This window comes from Pipra filicauda, unplaced genomic scaffold (genome assembly GCF_003945595.2).
Source record: "Pipra filicauda isolate LSUMZ 115617 unplaced genomic scaffold, ASM394559v2 scaffold2_size9829703_pilon, whole genome shotgun sequence".
Classification (NCBI taxonomy): Eukaryota; Metazoa; Chordata; class Aves; order Passeriformes; family Pipridae; genus Pipra; species Pipra filicauda.
The window spans coordinates 5,247,089-5,266,280 of NW_024104421.1; the positions used below are offsets into that span (position 1 = coordinate 5,247,089).

The 19,192-nt window shown below is 40.8% G+C and overlaps 1 protein-coding gene across 1 annotated transcript in view; it reads left to right on the plus strand.

Moving 5' to 3' along the window:
* The first annotated feature begins 2,410 nt into the window (after window positions 1-2,410).
* The window catches only part of FGD4 (FYVE, RhoGEF and PH domain containing 4), a 106,652-nt gene continuing 89,870 nt past the window's right edge, over window positions 2,411-19,192 (plus strand). The window contains exon 1 of the mRNA XM_039383189.1: window positions 2,411-2,475. The gene's annotated coding sequence lies outside the window, so the exon portion shown is untranslated. The remainder of the gene's footprint in view (window positions 2,476-19,192) is intronic.

Sequence of the window (19,192 nt, forward strand, 5' to 3'; positions counted from 1 at the left end):
TGACCAATTTCCTGATTCTGCAGAGTTGGCATGATTCTCTTTTCTGAGGTGACCTTTATTTTTCAGAGTGGCACTGCAATAAGTTACTACTCACTGATAACATCTCAGAAAACAAAATTAGCATAGTTCCTACCATTTGGTTAAGACTTGCAGGGTGTGTGCATTTGCCCTTGCTTCCTTAACTATTTTTCTTTCAGGAGTGAAGCTCCATGTTTAAAGAGGCAAGTACAAAGTTCAGTAATAAGTGATATATGCATCTCCATATGCCCAGCCCTAGTCAGGTGACCAAAGTCAGGAAATAAATCAGTCTTGTATCTCTGAGTCACTAGTTTTTTGTATGTTTACAAAAGTAAAACCTGATGTTTGCGATTGCAAGCAGACAGAAAGAATCCAGGAGGTGATCTGACTGCTTCATTTTGAGTGGGAACTGACAGGGGAGGCTGTAAGATATCAACCCTCTTCTGGAAGAGGATGATTTCACAGAAACGAAAAGTGTGAGATCGTTGGCACATGGTGGCAGATATCCCAGCTGTACCAGTTCTCTTCCTGTGCTCATTGCTGACCCGCTCTCTGACACCAAAAGCAGCAGACTTACTCATTTGACTTCTGCCTCATGATCCTTCCCTGCTACATGTAGGGTATGGGAAGCACCATCCTGGCCTCTCTCTCCTTCTGTGCCTCCCATGAGTCAGACACGGCTGGTGCTTCACACAGGTAGCTCCCTGACATCAGGAGGTTTATGTTACCATCAGGTCCTGCATGCCAAGAAAGCCTGCTGGAAAAAATTCAGCAGGAGCCTCACACCATAGCACAGGACTTTGGAGGAAGCTGATGTCCCATCATGTGATTCCCCCCTGGAGATGTGGCCTTGTTGCACACATGACTCTCTGGGTACTGATGAAAGGTACCCTTCTCCCCCGGGAGTCAAGGAAGCTGCGAAATCAGCAACTTGCCTGAGCAGCCCATGAAATTTTATTACGGAATGTGTAAGGGCCTAAGAGTGGCTGTATAGGTCAAATGGAAGGTCTCATTTGCCCACTTCCCATCTCTGACAGTGGTCAAAAAGAGATGTAAGAGATGTAAGAGACAAGTACAAAGGGGTACTTCCCCAAAACTTTCTTTCAAGGCTCAGCAATTCATGTACTTTCTGGCAACTAAAGGTTGTGTTGGACCACTGCCAAAGGGGTAACATCCCTGGAGTGCAGCTGACTGCACTTGTTGTTCATGAGGGAATCCTCCAACTACAGCTGATGGCAAATGAGGCAGCATGCTGCAAAACAGGAGGCCATCTTTAAAGAAGCCCTAAAACCTGGGTTTTCTAAAGCCTGGGAAATCCCTGTGTGGTAGGAGCACTGCTTCTCAACTGGTTTGCCTCTAACTGCATCACATCAATCTCCCTGCCAGACTCAAAAGTTCTCTACAGGCTGCTGTTACCCATTCTCACAATGGCCACAGGTTCTGCCTCTGAACATCATGTCTTGGTCAAACAGGTAAATAGGTACTTTCAGACACTGTTGCTGTATAAATAAACCTCATCCCACATCTCACAGCATCATAGACTTCTGATTGCCTTTCTCAGTTAACACTGATGAAAATTTAGAGAGAAAGGCAAGAGCTTTGGCCTGAACTAATCATTTTAGCTGGAATCATTATTGATGAAAGCATTGCAGCTCCATCCCTGGCACCAAAACTCACTTTTAAGTGCAAGGACTCAGATACCTTTGAGAATGTTTGACACGGGGGACTGCATTACGGCCAATTTGTTTTACGCTTTCACTGACACACTGAGCAGGAATTGGCCCCCCCCTCTTAGGACAGGCATTGCCGGGGTGATCGATGGGAGAAGGTGGCACACGGACGCGGTGGGGCCGTGGGTGAGCGGGGTGAGCGGGCGGCCCAGGTGGCACTCCTGGCAGCCGCCCGGGCGAACGGGAGCGGGGTCTCCCGGCGAGGAAGCGGAGCAGGTGCGGAGCCCGCGGCATCCCCTTCCCTGCGCGGCCGCGGGGGGAACTCGCGCTGCGGGCGCCCCGCTCGGGGAAGTCGCCGCGCAGCCCCGGGACGGGACGGGCAGGGCAGCGCAGGGCTGGGGCTCACCATGCAGGAGAGGGACCTCTCCCGGGGCCGGCGGCCGCTGGGCAGGTAGCGGGGGCAGGGCCGCGGGAGGCGGTGCCCGGCCAGGTGCCGGCGAGGGAAGGGAGGGGCGGGGAGCGGCGGGCAGGTGCGGGGCCGCCGCGATGCAGGCGGGCGGCGAGGGAGGCGCTGCCCTTGGGGCAGTGCGGGGGTCGGGGGGGGTGCTGAGGACCCCCCGGCCTCTGCCTCAGTCTGCCTTTCTCCGTTTCTCCGCCGCCCCGAGGATGAGTGGAGCCGAGGGCGCGCACTTCAGGCGGGTGGCGATCCGCAGGAAATCCAACCCCGCTCCCGCCGCCCTGGCCGCCGCCACCAGCGGAGCAGCGCCCACCTGGAGCTCGCCCGCAGGTAAGGAACGGCCCCGACGGTCAAACCGACGGCAGCGCGGTCCCGGGACATCCCGGGGCATCCCGGGGGGAGCGGCAGGGTCACTCTGCCGCGCGGGTCGGGGCCGGGCTGGGTCCCACGGGCTTCCAACGCCTGTTCGCCCCCCTGAACAAGTAGAAGGTATCAACTTGTGCCGTGCGTGTCTGTGCGAGGAGGATGAGTGGGTTGCTCGCGGGAGTGCGGCTGCGGAGCCCCCATCTCGGCATGAAATGTTCACCAGTTGTACTTTTTATTTATATATATTTATTATACTATTCTAAATATATGTTATAATACATATATTTTTTTTTCTATATAATACTTTTGTACTAACAGCTCTTAGGCTGGCAGGAAAGCAGTGTTCCCTCTCTGACAGACCATGCCTTGCACCTGCTCCTCCCCAATGCCTCTTTCTTTTTCCCCTTCAGGAACAAACCTGTGTTAGACTAGTTTGATGTGTTATGCTTCAGAAGGCAGCTGCTACAGCATTAATGCATAATGTTAAAAGGGACAGTGAGCTTAGGCTGGCTTCCTGTGTTACCTTGGCCACACTGTAGAAGTAAGCTGTCGTAAAATCTAAACTTCAGAAAGTTATCATTTATGAGCAAGTTCACACACACACCCATTTATATGTCCGAGCTCTGTGATGTAACAAGGTGTGTTACATCCTGTGCTCATGCTTGTGCTGTCACAGCATGGTTTTATGAGTGTGAATGGGCAAAATGGATGAAAAAAACCTTGAAATCTGTGACATACACTTGTTATAACGTTGGGAATTATGACATGTTAAATGCAAGGATGGAATGTTTTCCTTGGGGACTGTGCTTTCATGACTTCCTGGGCAAGAGGCCTGCTTATTTTAACAATGAGTATGTACAGAGAAGAACGGACTATTGTGATACTGTTCATAGAATGCCTTATTTTAGCCTTAATGTGTAGTGAGTTTGGATAAGTCCCTGAAACCAGAATTTTTTATTTGTGATGGGATTTTTTTTCCCAAGGCTTTACTCGTGTGTTTACATTGGGAAAGAGGAACTGGCAGCTGTATTTGCAGTATGTAGACGTAATGGATTTTATTCTTCTCTAATAGAGGCACACTCACAATCAAGACCTTGTGTTTTCTGTTAGTTTCTAATTTAGTTTCTTTAGGCTTCTGCAGTTGCTCACTGGTACCTTAGACTCCCAGCTAAGAGTTTCATACACATCTACAATCTATTTATTGTTGCTCTTTTCATCTGTGCACACACCAACTCCACCAGGTGACTTCTATTTACTAAACATCTGTGCAATGTCTAACTTTTCAGTGTGGCCATTTTTGTTGGCTTTTGGATTGCAGAAGGTTGTGAGGGCCATGACAGGAGCAACATGCTGCTTATCAAATGTCCCTGCACTTCAGTGCAATAACCAAACTCACAAATTAAGATAAGGAAATGAATCCCAAAAATGTGGGAAATAAAAGGAAGACTTGGTGATGTCATGCAGGTACATAAATCCTCCTTTTTTTTCCCCACTCATAATCCATTTCTCCCAGAAAATCAGATGAAGAAACATTGTGAAACATTGTGTGCATGATTTCTATTCATGCTCCAGCATCCTATAATCCTAGGATAGCTTTGTAGCTTCCCTCTCTGTTCTTTGTAGTCAGAATGTGACTGCACTTGCTTCTGTGGCTGACAAAAGCAGACCAGACTGCCTTGATTCTGCAATAAACTCTAATCCCCAGGTGCAGCATGAAGCTGGGTGTGTTATTTCTTCTAGTTAAAAAAAAAAAAAAAAAAAAGGCAGGTGTTTAAACTTTTCTGCCGTACAAAATACTAAGTGGATCTGAAAGGGCTTTTCTAATGCAGGAGTATGCCTTTGACCTGCTTGAAAACCTTATGGGAAAGGAGGAGTTAGTGTAATCCATCTCCAATCCTCATCTCTGTCAAGTGTTGTGATATATGCCAGTTACCTACGTTACTGCTTGGAGGACAGGACTCAAGCAATTGTCTCACATCTGTATCTGGAAAGCCACTCGAGAAAGCAGATGTATTCCATGAGTCATAATTGCTTATAAATGCATTTGAAAAAATTCTGGATTACGTATATGGCATGCATATCAGAACTCCTCTCAGACTAGTAAATTGTGTGTTAATTAGTGCAAAGACTTAATAAAGCCTATTATAACTCCTGTATACTCACTAGTTTCCTCACAGCCTTTGACATTGGACTGATGAAATAGGGAATGTGGCAGCTTTTCTATGCTGAGAGGTAAAAGATCAAGGAGTATTTCCATTCTTGGTGTTGTTTGAAAACATTTCTCATGCTGAGATTAGCTACTTCAGGTTTTTGTTACAGCACCAGCCTTTTCTTGTGCATTGCAATCTAAGTGTCTGACTTGTAACAGAAAAACCTTTCTGCTCTTCAACGTACTGTAGCCCAGATAATTTGGCTTCCTTGTCATGTGCAAAGTGGTAATTGAATTTTGTTAACATTTGAGGTAAAAAAAGTTTAACATGTTTAACTGCCTACAGGACAAAGCAAAATTTATTTCCCATTAGAAGTTGGCATTAATCTAAAAGTTAGGACAGAAGACCACTTCAGTCTTCAGAGATGCTTTGAAATGGATGAAAAATATCAAAGCTGATACCTGGAGATGCTTTCGAGAAGGGCATTCAGTGGAGTTTGTGAGAACTTGAACGAATCTTTACTTCAAATACTTGTGTGCGTGTAAACTCAAAATTAGCTATCTGCCAAGAAACAGGTGTGAGCTACTGCTTGCTTGTTCAGCACCTTTCACAAGCCAAGAGCTCAGCAAGGTGTGAGTATGGCACTATTTTGATTCTGCATGAGATCAAGCTATCCTAGAAGGTTCTATCTCCACTTAGTTGACTCAATGAAGGTGTGAAGCCATCGCCCGGAACACAAGGACACAGTAACTCACTTTCATAGCAAGAAATAGCTTATTCCTGTCATCAGTACAGTCACCTCTGTCCTGGCTGCACATGGACTAGCTTAACTTCTGTGGCATTCAAATCTTGTACTTCTTCCTTGCCCTTTCTCACTTAAGCACATATTCACACCCTTTTTGGACTGTTTTCTTCTGGCCACCAATTTTCTAAATGCATATCTGCTGTCATTGTACCATATGTTGGCAGTCTCAAATGTTGCAGTGTGCCTGTTGGGGAGCTGAAGTAATTTGCATTCAGGACAGCATTCACTGCAGCAAGGTGTCTGCTAACACTGACAGGAAAAAAAAATAGTTTCCCACTGCTGTTGTTGTATCTCTGCCTGTAAATGGACAAGATTTTAGGGGATTATGCTAAAAAAACTTAAATAGTCTTTTGGGTTTCCATCTTGCAGTGGGAGATAACTAAATGAGACTCTAATAGCATGCTGCTCTAGTCTCTTTATTGTTCAGAGGTTTATTTTTAAAGTGCTAGAAGGACAACTGTGCCCTACCTGATAGTTTTTCATTGCTGTTGTCTTTTTTTACCTTTGAAAATAAAGTAATGAACTTCGGACTTTCATTCTCCTTGCTCCTGGCTTTGGATAATCCCCTTCGTTTTGTTAATTGGTCTGCAGTGATTGAAAATCTGATTGCTATATGGTGTGTTCAGGGAAAACCTAAACAATCTAGGGCTAATCTTAGCAGGGATTGGCACCTATAGATGTATAAGAGACTACTGCCAAAAAGAACTAGCTGCTTTACATGTCTTTCTGGTTATTGCAGAGTTTTTGACATTTTTCTAAAGGTAGGCTTTACCAAGGAGAGTTGATACTTAAAAATGCTGAGAAAGGAAGGTGAATATGAGGAAACTGCTTCTAAATGTTCCTCTCCCTTCAAAAGTTAGGGAAAGTGAAGTATAAAAAATTGCTTTATGCAGAACTTGCATGAAAATACATTTTCCTGTCATTAAAGAGTTTCCTGTTTCTGTGGGCCAAATTAATCCCCTGCGCCTTCTAGTGAAGCAAGTGTGTGGAAGTGCCAAGAAACGGAACTTTGCTTCCTGAATATAATTTTACTGTTTCTTCCCCCACTTCTCCTCCAAATATTAAAGATCAAAATAATATTTTTAAAGCCAATGAGAGAGTCTATGAAATAAACAATACAATCTGGTCATAGAGATATGTACCTTGGGTTGGCTAAATGTGTCTATTTAACCCTTGCCTGACAAGGGTTACTTTACCCAGTAATTGTGGTTGGCCTTATAGACTTCTTGGTGATTGTGATGGTGATTTCTGTAAATAAATTAGAATTTGTATTCACTGCTTGACTTGCTAGGGACAATACACAAAAGGTTTCAAAGAAGAGTTACAATTTGATGTGGATTTGCAGAAAATTAAGTCTACTCCTTGCTGGAGAGAATTCTTTTAAATACACCTTGAGAGGGCAAAATTGCAGAGGTGCTAGTAAGTACCATTGTAGAAATGGTTTTAGGCATCGCTGAAATTGGGAAAGTAATAATTTGCACATCCAAAGTTTTTTTGTACAAAATCATAGGAGCAGGTTGCTTTTGTAGATAAATTAATAAATATGGCTGGGAGATTTCTGGATTGGAAAAGGAGAACTGTTCTAGGAATATGTTACTTTCGGGTGACAAGTAAAATGCAAATATTGAGAAAGTAATCTCTTAATAAAAAGGAAAAGTTATAATTTTGCCCTTGACTATTTTTTGTCCCTTTTCTGTCGGTACCCATGCTGCTTAAAACTGCAGTTATCAGAATTTTTACCCCCTTCTTAAGTTGTGGTGAGGGACTGTCTTATCTCCCAGTACTTTAATCAAAATCCCATTTATAACTGGGCACTATTTGGTACTGTTTGTTAGTATGTCTTGGGTACAATGTGATCTGTGATAAAGCACTCTAGCTGCTGTGTTTTCCACTGTTATGTCTTAAAGTAGTGTTATCCATTTGATGTATAAGGCAAATTATCTTCCCAGGATGAAGGATTTGTCAGAGAGAAAAGGAAAATATGAAGCAAGCAAATTTTAAACCGAGACACTTGTGGGCTTTTCCCTCTAGTTCCATTAATAGTGGGTAGGCTTTCTTCGAAATGCTATTGTCAATTCAGTATTTTAATCAAATTGCTGACTGTGCATCTTGTAGCTGAAACTGTATTTTTTTTCCTATGAGGGGAAAAATGGTTTTCTCTTCCAGAATGGGATACCATATGTATTAGCTCTCCTGAATATAAGGTGATCCAGGATTAATAGTTGCACTTAGATGACCAGAATGATCCTTTTCATTGTGGTAAATCTGTAAATAAATTTTTCCTCCAGCTCTTGATGGTCAAAACATTTTAATCAAATGCATATCAGTGGACAGCTTGATATATTCAGGCTGTTATCAACAAACTCCTGTACTTTTGACAAGGGGAGAGAGAATGCTGTTTAGAGAGGGCATTCCCAGGGCACTAGGTTCTGTCAATAACCCAAGCAGAGGAGAAAACTGAAAGCGGAATTTGTTTTCTTCAACTGGCTGCCTTGGAAAGAGGGTTTTTGTAGAGATGGTTGTAGCAGAAGAAAAGACTTTTGAAACAAATGTAGGGAAGGAGGATGGAGTTTTGTTGAAATGTTGACAAACTGTAGAAATCACATGTGGTCCCGGTGTGCAAATGCACAGCAGTAAAGTGGTATCAGAACATATGGAGAACTGAGTAAAAGTAGGACAGGAGGAAAATTAAACTGTTACAGTAGTCTGCAAAGCTAGACATGTGAAGAAATGTATTTCTAATGAGTTTTGGAGCAGTTTGACACCTCTGATTACACTGAAACTCAGTAAAATGGAGCATAAAATGTATTAAAATTGGAGGCAAAAGACACTGAGTGGAAGGTAGGGCAGAGCAGTGAAATAGTGTTCATTCTAAGTATTAATGCTAAGCATGTCAGATGTTAATGTAAAACAAGTTAAATAGCCTGGAAAGAAGGAAAAATGTGGTGGAATTTTAATGGGAGATGTGAAATCCTGCGATCTATTCATGACTTCTGAACCAAAGTTTTCTTGCAGCAGAGGGGACAATGCAGCTGACTTAGAGGTCTAGCTTTCCCCTCATAGATGCTGGTGGGGCCAGATGTAGATGAGGATAGGAGAGAGAAAATGGTGAACAGTGATTAAAAATCACTGATTGATTCAATGGCTGGATTTCTTCTGCCTTTTAAAAGATTTGGCTTTTTATTCGTTGAGCGTGTGATGTTTCTTTGCTAGACTCTTGGCTCTGCTGGTTGCTCACGGTAGGGACCTGCAGTGATGTAACAGCACCTACACTGGCAGCCGTAGAGTTACATGGTAACTCTGTCCAGCCCCTGTGTACTTGAAACCTGCAGGGTCTGAGCTGCCCCTGAGCATCAGTGCTGCAGGTACCAGGGCTGTGAGTGGCCATCTGAACTCCGGGGTTAGGGCTGTGTTCTTACTTGAGACCAGCTGGATTCCTGATGTGGCTCCTCTGTGATCTCTTTGGGGACTTTGTGGTACTTGAGAAGCAAAAGTCAACTGAGAAGTTTCTAACTGTGTCTTCGGTTTGTCTTCTGTTTCTGTGAAGACCAAGAGGCCTTGAACTGGAAAACTTGAGAGCAGAATCTCCCACCCATACTGGGTGGCTTCTGGAGGTAGAAGATGGAGGGAGAGAGTGTAAAGCTCCCTGGGACTGCTCCTGCTTCTGGCTGAGGATCCTGACCCGACCAGTCACTGTGCCCTGTAGGGACTGTCTAGTCTTTAAACTCCAGCCAGAATTCTAGGGTAGGGTGGCTTTTTATTTATTTACTTAAGGGTTATATTGCTATCCTTTATAGTCCTACTAGGCTGAGATGTTTTGTTGCTTAAGGTTTTTGAAAGCCATCCTCAGTAGTCTGTCATCCCACAAAATTTTCTTGAATGCTATAGTAATGCTAGCCCATAGGAGAACAGGCTCTTAGTTTCTTTTCTACCACAAAACAGATATTTTGAATAAAAAAATCAAAGTTAGGGTCTACAGCAGACTTAAGAAAACCCCAAGCTCTATAAATTACTTGAATTGTAAAATTTTTAAACCAAATAATATTTGAAGACAGGTTTCTTTTTAAATGTCTTGGCTTGTATCACAAGAGCTCGATGATAACTTCTTGCAGTGAGTAATCAGAATGTTTTTCCTCTTTGCTCTCACCACCATTTGCTATCTTGGCTGTGATACTTCACTTCCTTAATTGAATATTAATATATATGCATTATTTATATTAACATCAGTAATTGAGTTAGGAAATTAAACTTACTGGCTAATTAGATCTCTTCTCAGAACCGGTGATTTAAGAATCAAAGCAAAGTCACTGATATAGAAAAAATAAATTGTTTTTGGTGGAATTGAAACTTTTTTCCAGTTTTATGCAATTATGCTTCTGGCCTTTTCTTCAACTGACTCTTGCCAAAATGTCCCTATCTTAATACAAACATACTGTACATTCCTTTTCACTCCGTCTGACACTAACTGTTGTCATTAAGAAGTTGCATTTCATCTGTGAAGGTGGAATATCCTTTTGTACTTCAACTATTCTCCTATGGGCTAGCAGTACTATACCATTCAAGAAGGTCATGCCAGATGAGACACCTGAGGATGGTTTTCAAAAGCCTGTAACTTCTTAATTCTTAAAACTTTAAAAGAGGGCTTTTATGTCTTTAAAACAAAAGCTTGGAAATTCTTGTGTGAAAGTGTGGTTCTAGGGAAGGCTTTGCAAAACACCTGATTTTTGTGGTACGTACGATAAAATCAGAATTGCCATCAGTGCATGACGTTATTCAGCACTTGTGTTTTAGCTCATTGTAATTTTGAACATAGATCAATGGGAATTTTATTAAGATGTATTTTAATACATATTTAATACTTAATAATTAAAAATGAGACCGAGTTGCATCAACTTACTAGTAAAAACAATTGTCCATTTCAGAAAGCACAATGGTTGTTAATGCAACAGTTTAAGTTGACTTTCATCAGGTTCTGGCAATCTGACCCAACTCTTGCTCTGTTATTACCCCCATGTGCTCTTGAGTTATGCATGATAATGCAGTAAACGGTGTTGTTCACAATTTATTAATGTATAACTGATCCAGTGGACAAATAGGCTCAGCAGGCTCACAGATGAAGGGCATGCTAACACCTGAGCTGGCTGTTAATGTGCTGTTTAAGCCTGCCAAGCCAGGTCAGGTAGCACGAGGTAACTGCTGTGGTGCTCTGCAGTGGCTTTTGTGAGTGGGTTTAGCAGAGGAGTGTAAGCAACTCAAAATGCAACAACCCGAGTGCTCGGTTGTGCACGTGCTTCTAAACTTCCTGATGTTCTTTCCCTGTCCTGTATCAAGCATAGAAGAAATCTTCAGAATAACATTTTTGACACACAGTTGAAGAGGGACAAACACATCCATCCTAACTGCTGTGTACAGCCAGTGAGAGACCCGGCTGGTGCTGGTGGGGGCTGCCCTGGGTCTTCAACTTCAGGGTGGAGAACTGCCTCTTTAAGTGTTCAACTTACTTATTTTCTGTGTAAGGACTGCATGTGCACAGGACATATTAAAAGCTTTTTGTTAGTAGAAGTGAGAACAATATTTGCATTGTGTGTATGAATAAGGAGTTAAAAGGAACTTCAAAACCCAAATGAGTTACATGGAGCTTAAACAAACAAGTGTCTGTTCATCCTAACTGTGGAGAATTATTACTTCCTGGTTTTAACAACTGTTAACTTTTAACACTTTAATATCTGCTTTTCTTATGTGGCCAATACCAACTGTACAGTTCACTAGTTTTATGTGGGACTTTTTGGGGCTGTTTTCCGCAAATACAGTTGAGTTGCTACAGAAAAGTAGACTTGTTTTAAAACCTGAGTAATACCAGGATGTTGGAATGTGGTACATAACTTGTATTATCTTATCACCATGAACATTGTGTCCTCTTTGTTATGTCCTAAATGCCATTCAGCTATTGTGTGGGACTAGATCCTAATTCAAATGAATCTTTAATTGGGTTTTGTGCCTCATGTAGCTTACAGAAAATGTTGAGATAGGACAGTGGTAGGCTCTAAATGAGAAGGGGATTAAGTAGTTTCACTGTGCATGTCTTACGATTCACTGATTTAAAGATTTATGTCATTTGGAAAACAGGAGTGTTTCTAGGGGTGTTGCATGCATCTCAAATACTCAGATTACTTTTTATCCCCACAAGGTTAAACAGTGATGATTAAAGGCATTTACCAAGCCCTTATTGATTGGTCATGTTCTGCTGGAGTCAGGGCATCTGTGTTCAGCATTCATCTGAAATAGCATGCAGTATCTGACAATGGTGAGCAGGACCATGATCCTCTTGTAGAAGGCATGAGAAAGTCTTCACAGTCTTCTAAAAATTCTTTGATCCAGATAATTCAGACTCTTATTCTCTACAGTCCATGACTTTCAGTATGGCTTTCTGAGAGAATATTAACATAGTCCTTTCAAATAGCACAGTAGTTTTAAATCTGACACAGAGAAGAATGACGGGTGTCTAGAAGCTGGGTTGATAAGGCTGCTGAATTATCTGCATGGGGAACAGCTCTGGGGCACAACAGTTTAACATAATTCTTTTCCAGTTCATGTGTGTGATATAAAGAATACTCAAATATGGTGAAGTTACAGAATCCAAACCACCATTTGCAGAGAAGTGGCTATAGAGCAGTGCAACTGAAAACTTCAGACCCACTAAGTGTCACAAGTGCCCTTTTGCAGGACCAGGCTTTCCAATTGTTTCCTTTTGCCTAGAGGTACGTGGGAGATATTCCACGGATCAGGAAAAAAATTACAGAAATTCTCTATTAGAGAGACCTTCTGGAGAGAGTTTCGTGCAGGGAAAAAACATCTGATTCTCTCTGCTACCCTGTGGTGTAGAGTGCTATTGCTCACACCAATGCTGGCTTAATTTAAAAAAAAAAACAACTTTCACTGTTTCCTTCCTTTTGCTGCAGGGAAAGAGATTAGAGACCTGAGTAGAAGCGGATGAATTGTTCTCTATGAAGACTATGGGAGTGCATATATTTAGTAATCATGTATTTTCCATAGTGCTCTGCTGAGCTCTGTTTGGTAACCCCTCTCTGCTTTCCATATGTTCATTCTGAGGTAGATCTATGTGCCCACGTACCACCCTGAATCTATAGTCTGGGATGGAAACGGAGGAATTTCTCCATGTGTTTTCCCTCCTTCAAGAAATCAAACAAAGTAGTTGTTTGCTGTCAAATGTTAGCTTCAGTTTCAGGAAGGAAAAATGCTTTTTAAAGATGAAAAGTGAGAAAATATCACCCTTCCTAAGACTGACAAGGACTGCATGCTTATTACAGTCAGTGAGGTGACAGGCAACAGTAAATGTGGGTAAGGCTGGCAGAGCTGGAAGCTGAAATACACAGAGCTGAGGTATCTTAAGTCCTGCACTTGGGTTTATTTTTATTTTTTTTTTTAGTATGTATGGAAGGGCAGGTTGTTTGAAGTTAAAATACAGTGTTTACTGTGGCTCAGGGTGTAGAAACAGGATTAGCTTTCTGATAAGGTTTTTTTTCAGGTGTGGTACACAAGGGATTAGAAAAGCAGAAGCTATTTAGTAACTAAGGAGAGAGGACTGCAAGCTGGCTGCATGCTGCTGAAAGGACTCTTTATCCAGAGGATTTTTTCTTTTTTATTTTTCTTACTTTATTTTTCTTGGTGCGTGGGCTTACACTAAAAGAAGGAAGGAGAATCCTGGTAATTGGTAAGCATGTTAAACTTGAAATGAAAACTTCTGAACTGTGTTACACCAGCTGCTAACAAGCCACTTAAAATAAAACTAGGTAATCCTGTACTAATGAAGAAGAACCTCCATTTTTTTACCATAAACTCTTTAATGACATACGTTCAAGTAAATAGAGTCACATTTTTTGTGGAATGTATACTGGTTTCTTCTCTTATCTTTTTTTTCTATATTTGGATGTTGTAGCATTGAAGATCTGCATGATTACATAATTAATTATTTGGGGATTGTGAGTGTGGTCTTTAATTGTAGCATGGTTCCTGTTAGGGTGTGTTGGCTGGATTTGTTTGTGGTTTGTTTTGATTTTTGGCTGGTGGTTTTTAGTCCTGTTACGGAAAACATGATATTTTTAAAAAATAACTTGAGTTAAAAATCTTTTAGCAACTGGGGGGCCTGTTTGAGAGACTATAACCTTGAACTTGCAGGTCATTTGAGAGACTTCAATGTTATGTAAAATGAAGAGGTTTCATATCCATATATTGATGGTGGTGGTGTTGTTTTCAAAAGGTTATATGTGGCTTAACGCAGGCAAACTACTGTAGGGAAAAAAAGGATTTAAATTTTTTTTTTCTTTAATTATTATTTTTACAAGCAGTGTTTAACTATTTGGGATGTAATGGGAATCTACACAGATATTACCTAAAAGTTCCTGGAAAATAAGGAACGTGTTCAAAAGCTAAAGTAGAAAATAAGGAACTAAAAACCTGTGATTATGCAAATATAAAGGGTCTCTGAGGAGAATGTTTCTCATGCTAAGTGTCTGCCAGCTCACAGCGCTCATTGCTCAGGCTGCTTCAGCCAGTTGAGGTGCTGCACTGTTGTAGCCAAGAGACTGATTTCCCAAAGCATTGGCTTTGTCATGTGCATTGCAGACTAGGTAGTTCTTCCAAGGAGATTTTATTGGTAATCTAAAAATATTCTCTGTGTATTAAACAGCAGGGGGCGAATCTAATCACAAATGGGATTTGATGGACTGTACTGGACCCAAGCATTAGGATATGTAATGGCTAATGCCTTCAAGTATTAAACCTTGTATGGTGTGATTTTTCTTTTTTTATTCTGACTTACTGCTGCCTTACTCCTCTTCATATTAGCAAAGATCAGGAGCAATAGCTCTTAGCCATATCTAACTTGAATTTTTTGGGTTTTGGGTTTTTGTTTTGTTTTGTTTTTTTTAACTCCAGCTCATTCAGAGGCTTTCAGTTACTGCTTTTTGTCTTGCATTGGAAATAACCATGTCATTACTTTATGGAGTAACACAGAAAACGGTGGCACAGAGATGGTTCTTCAGTTCCTGCTCTCATGTATGTTTAAATAATGCTGTTTGCCTACCCTGTTAGCACAGTGGCCACTGCAAGCACCAACTGACAGAATCAAGCTGCCATTTTTTTAATACTGAGATTCTCCTGTTCCTGTGCTCTTCATGGCCTCCTCAGCACAGTGTAGAAAGAAAACAAGTTCTTTCTGTTCTGAACAAATGGAATGAGTATTCAAAACACAATAATATAATAATCTCTTCTGCAGAGCGATCGTCTCTTATTTTGCTGTTATGTTACATAGGATGATGAGGAAGAGATCCATCTGGGTATGTTACATGGCATGATGAGGTAGACATCCATCTGGGTACAATAAGAAATGGTCAATGACTTAATTGCCAAGAATTTAATTTATAGCCTGCCTTCTTTAGATTCTGCTATTGTGGTTCCTACAATGTCTATAATGTAAGAAAAATAAGTTGAAGGTCCTTCTAGCACAGCATATGGAGTTAATGAGAAGGTTTTTTTCTGATGTGACCTTACACTGGTTTGTTTTGTCCTTCAGCTCACTGCTCCCTGTGGTTACTTTTCCTTAGAAAAACAACATGAGGAGAGTAAAGCCAACTCTTCTACTCTTTCCTCCCTATTAACTTGGATGGTGTGGGGGGTTGGGTTTGTGGGGTGGGTTTTTCAATTGTTGTTTTTAAATATTATCCTGTTCCCTAATTAGGACTTAGCAGACACATTTAGGAATATAAAGGCAAAATAACTTTCTGAAAAGAAGCATAATGCTTCTTTTCTGATTAGTGGATTGTGAAGAATGTCTGCATGTCCTCTTGGATTCATTTATCTGATATTAAAAACAGGAAGCAGGTGTGAATTTTTATATTCATTCTAATTCAGATGTTTGAATTAAAAAAAAAGTACACCTGTATTTTACAGCTCCTTGGAGATTAAAATGAAGGTAATTTATAATCTTATATATATGACAAGCATCTGAGTTTTGAAATCTAAAGCAGAATTTTATTTGACTTCACTTAAGGTAATTTTAATATAAAGTTAATAAGGCAATTTATAGTTGAGTAACTTTATTCAACTTCCAAATATTACATATTCCAAAACTTTAACCACGTTGGTTTACACTCAGAATTGTGCCTTGCTGTGTTGAAAATGTGAAAATTTAATGTTAGTACATAATAACTATGGAAATTTCTTAAAATATGAGCAGCTGCATAGTGCTCTTTATTGACAAATATCAATAAAACATTGTAGGACAGATATCAATAAAACAATATGTAGGCAGGTCTTGACAGATGAATAGTAAACTCTGTGTTGGTACACAGACTTAAGCAGGGATCCTGCAGTTATGAGGCTCAAAACAGGAAGGCAAAGTAAATACAGTCATTTTTTTCACTTTGTAATTGAATTTAAACACTTATTTCCCTCATGGTAGCTCACTGAATTCTCCACCAACTTATACTAAAAAAAGAAGAAGAAATTGCCTCTGTGCTGGAACCAGGATGTAAAGGCTGCAGCCTGGTTCATTCTCTGTGCTACATGTTTGCCACAGCATCTGTGGGCACACAGGAGTGGGGATGGCAAGACTGAGAGGTCGGACTGTGCAAATGTTCCAGCTCCTGCTGCCGTTCCTCGGTCCGGAGCTGGTGGGGTGGCGGCCGTGGCAGTGCTGTGCTCTGACGGCAGGGGCTACTGCTGTATTTCCAGCTGGCTGTGGTTCAGCAAAGCTGAACTGGTTTTTCCTTCCCACTAGCAATTATGGGCCTGGGCTGCAGAGTGTGTTTTGATTTAGCAGTGTCTAGAGGCATAATTTTAAACACCAGAGAAACTCCTTAGAGGTTCTGAGCTATTCATACCCAGGGAGAAAAGACGACCTGGTAACAGTGCTGGTCATATATGAAGTGCCTGTGACCATGTGGAGGAACATGCTCTCTAGCTTATTACAACAGGTGGATGTGTCTGTTATCAAACTCTTGTGCATGCTTTCCTATATCTTCTTTTATATGTATCTTCAGATGAAATTCCTCACTTCAGGAAACAAAACAGTGAACTGATTGACATGGAAGAGAACCGATACACAATTAGATAACGGTAGGACAAGGGGGAATGGTTTTAAACTGAAAGGGGAGAGATTTAGAACAGATATAAGGAAGAAATTTTTAAGTCAGAGGGTGGTGAGGCACTGGCACAGGTTGCCCAGAGAAGTTGTGTTCAAGGCCAGGTTGGATGGGGCTCTGAGCAACTCGGTCTGGTGTTAGTTGTCTCTGCCCATGCTGGGGGAGGTTGGAACTAGATGGTCTTTAAAGTCCCTTCTAACCTAAATAATGGTTTGATTTTATGGATGTTCATACATTGAACTTTTTTCAACTCTTTGAAACTCTTGAGTACTGACCTACAGCCAGTAAACCAGGTTTGGTTTCTCTAAGGTTTAGTTTAAACATGAATCATTTGCAAATATGCTGTGCCTGGTAGTACTGTGATTCAATAAGAAATGGTTGTGCTGAGTAAATTGGCCATGTGATATGAAAGGTGAGGAGATTTCTAACCTATCAGCTGCATACTTATATCTAATGAAATTTGGTCTTTTTTATGTTCGGGATCAAAGAAATATGACCAGGTAGAACATAGGTTTGTTTCCTAGAGACTCCACTCAAAAGATCTCTCTTTCACAGATTTATCTGTGATTAATCGTAAAATGGTTACATTTAGCAGTAGCTCAGCATGATAGGTTTCTATCCTTATTTCAAAGTTTAGTATGAAAACAGGGTGATTTACCTGCATATTTCTTTCTTTGAGAGTGGCTAACTTGGAGCTGGAGGTCAATGATGACAATTTGGAACTGAGGATAAATTACCTGTGGAAATGGATAAAGATGATTATTGCTGGCAAAAGACCCTTAACCTATTAGCAACCAGAATTGCTTTTGTTGTAATCGCTGCACTATTCCTTTGCTATCTGGAGCGTGGTTACTTATGCTGAATAGCGAAACCTTTCTAAAACTCAGTTTTGCTTTCTGCTTCCATGGCAATAGATACCCTTACAAAAAAAAAAAAGAAAAAAAAAAAAGCAAGTGCAGATACACTTCTCGTTTTCCCAGTCTCTATGAAACTTAACACTTCACCTTCAGAGACTGCTTGAAGAGCTTAGTGAAACCCACTCTGAATCCATCAGTGACTCTGCTGACAGTTGGAGAAATTTGTCTTAGCAACTTTCTTTCCTGTCCCTCCTTCTTATGACTGAGCAGCATAATAAGAAATGACATAAAAAGTATTGGCTGTATTTTTCTGGACATGTGAAACAGATGTACTTATCAAGTGTGCTTCCAACTAAATAAGAGCAAATGATCTCTAGGACTGTTTTGCCAAGTCATAGGCCAAAACACTGGATCCTGTACTGAATTGAGTCCAAAATTAGTAAAAAATCTCTGACTCATGGTTTTGACTTGTGTGCCACTACACTAAAGCCACTATCATATTTCATTCATCCCAGGTGTATCTTGTTGCCCACTTCAAATCATTGACCTGACTGGGAAAGTCAGCCCTGGTTTTACTAAATTACCACATTGGGTGATCAGCAGTAGCCCTTGGTACGGTGACCGTGGCTTTCAAGATGACATGGAGCGATCTGAGATCGATGGCACCATGGGCTGATCATTTCACAAGACAAATCTATTTGTCTGCAGCTGAAGATTGTCTGGCTGCTGTTAGATTTCTGGGATTCTAAATGAGAACTGTGGATTACTTTTCAAGTGAAATGGAAAACCGGTATTTTTTGGTCTCGTTAAAATAAATGTCTTGTTATTTCAAACAGATTTTTTTTTCATGGTTTAATTCTGTTAAAAAAAAAAGGCAACCTATTGTAGATATCCAAGATTTTGATTTGTTGCTGGGCCCGTGTTGTTTATAAAATAGCTACATTTTTATTTTATTTTCAAGTAGCTCTGTATAGCAAGTAATGCAGTTTTGAAAGGATTGAGGCTTTTTACAACTCATTTCTTCAAAACCTGCATGGTGCCATTTGTAATGTTCTCATTTGTATATGTATTTTTCATCTCAGGAGCAAATCATCAGCCTCCAAAGGTTTTGCAAATATTTCCTTTGATAAAATATTTTTGACCTATTTATTGTACTCTGTTTAACAGGTATAGTTTTAACTCCAGAATTGCCTTCTGTGCAAAAGAAATTTTAAAGGATCATTAGCCTTCCTTCTACTTTCAGAAAGAGGAGGCAGCTACTATAATTTATTTGATTGATATCTGTATCTTCCTTGGACAAATAATTATTAAAGCTTTATGTTGCTGTATAAACCACTTGAAAAGAGTATGGTGCATGAGATTGCGGGTGATGCTTCTATACACTTTTTTTGGGGTGTTTTTACACCACAGACTATTAAATTAGTGAAACCAGAACTACTTGTCTGGTTATTGCTTTTGGTCTGCTCTGCTGATACTGAGATTGCCTGAACAGCGGTGTGGTGAAGAGATCCTTCAAAACATTGACCTAACAGAAAATGAATACAGGATGTTTCAGCTGCAGGACTGCTTTATATTACTATACCTGTGAAACTGAGAAGAAATTGCTGGAAGCTGAGATCTCTTTGTGTCCTGGATCTCCAATGAAAATGACTTCTTCCTTCTGCCAAATAACTGCAATAAGATGAAGTATATTTATAACAATCTTGT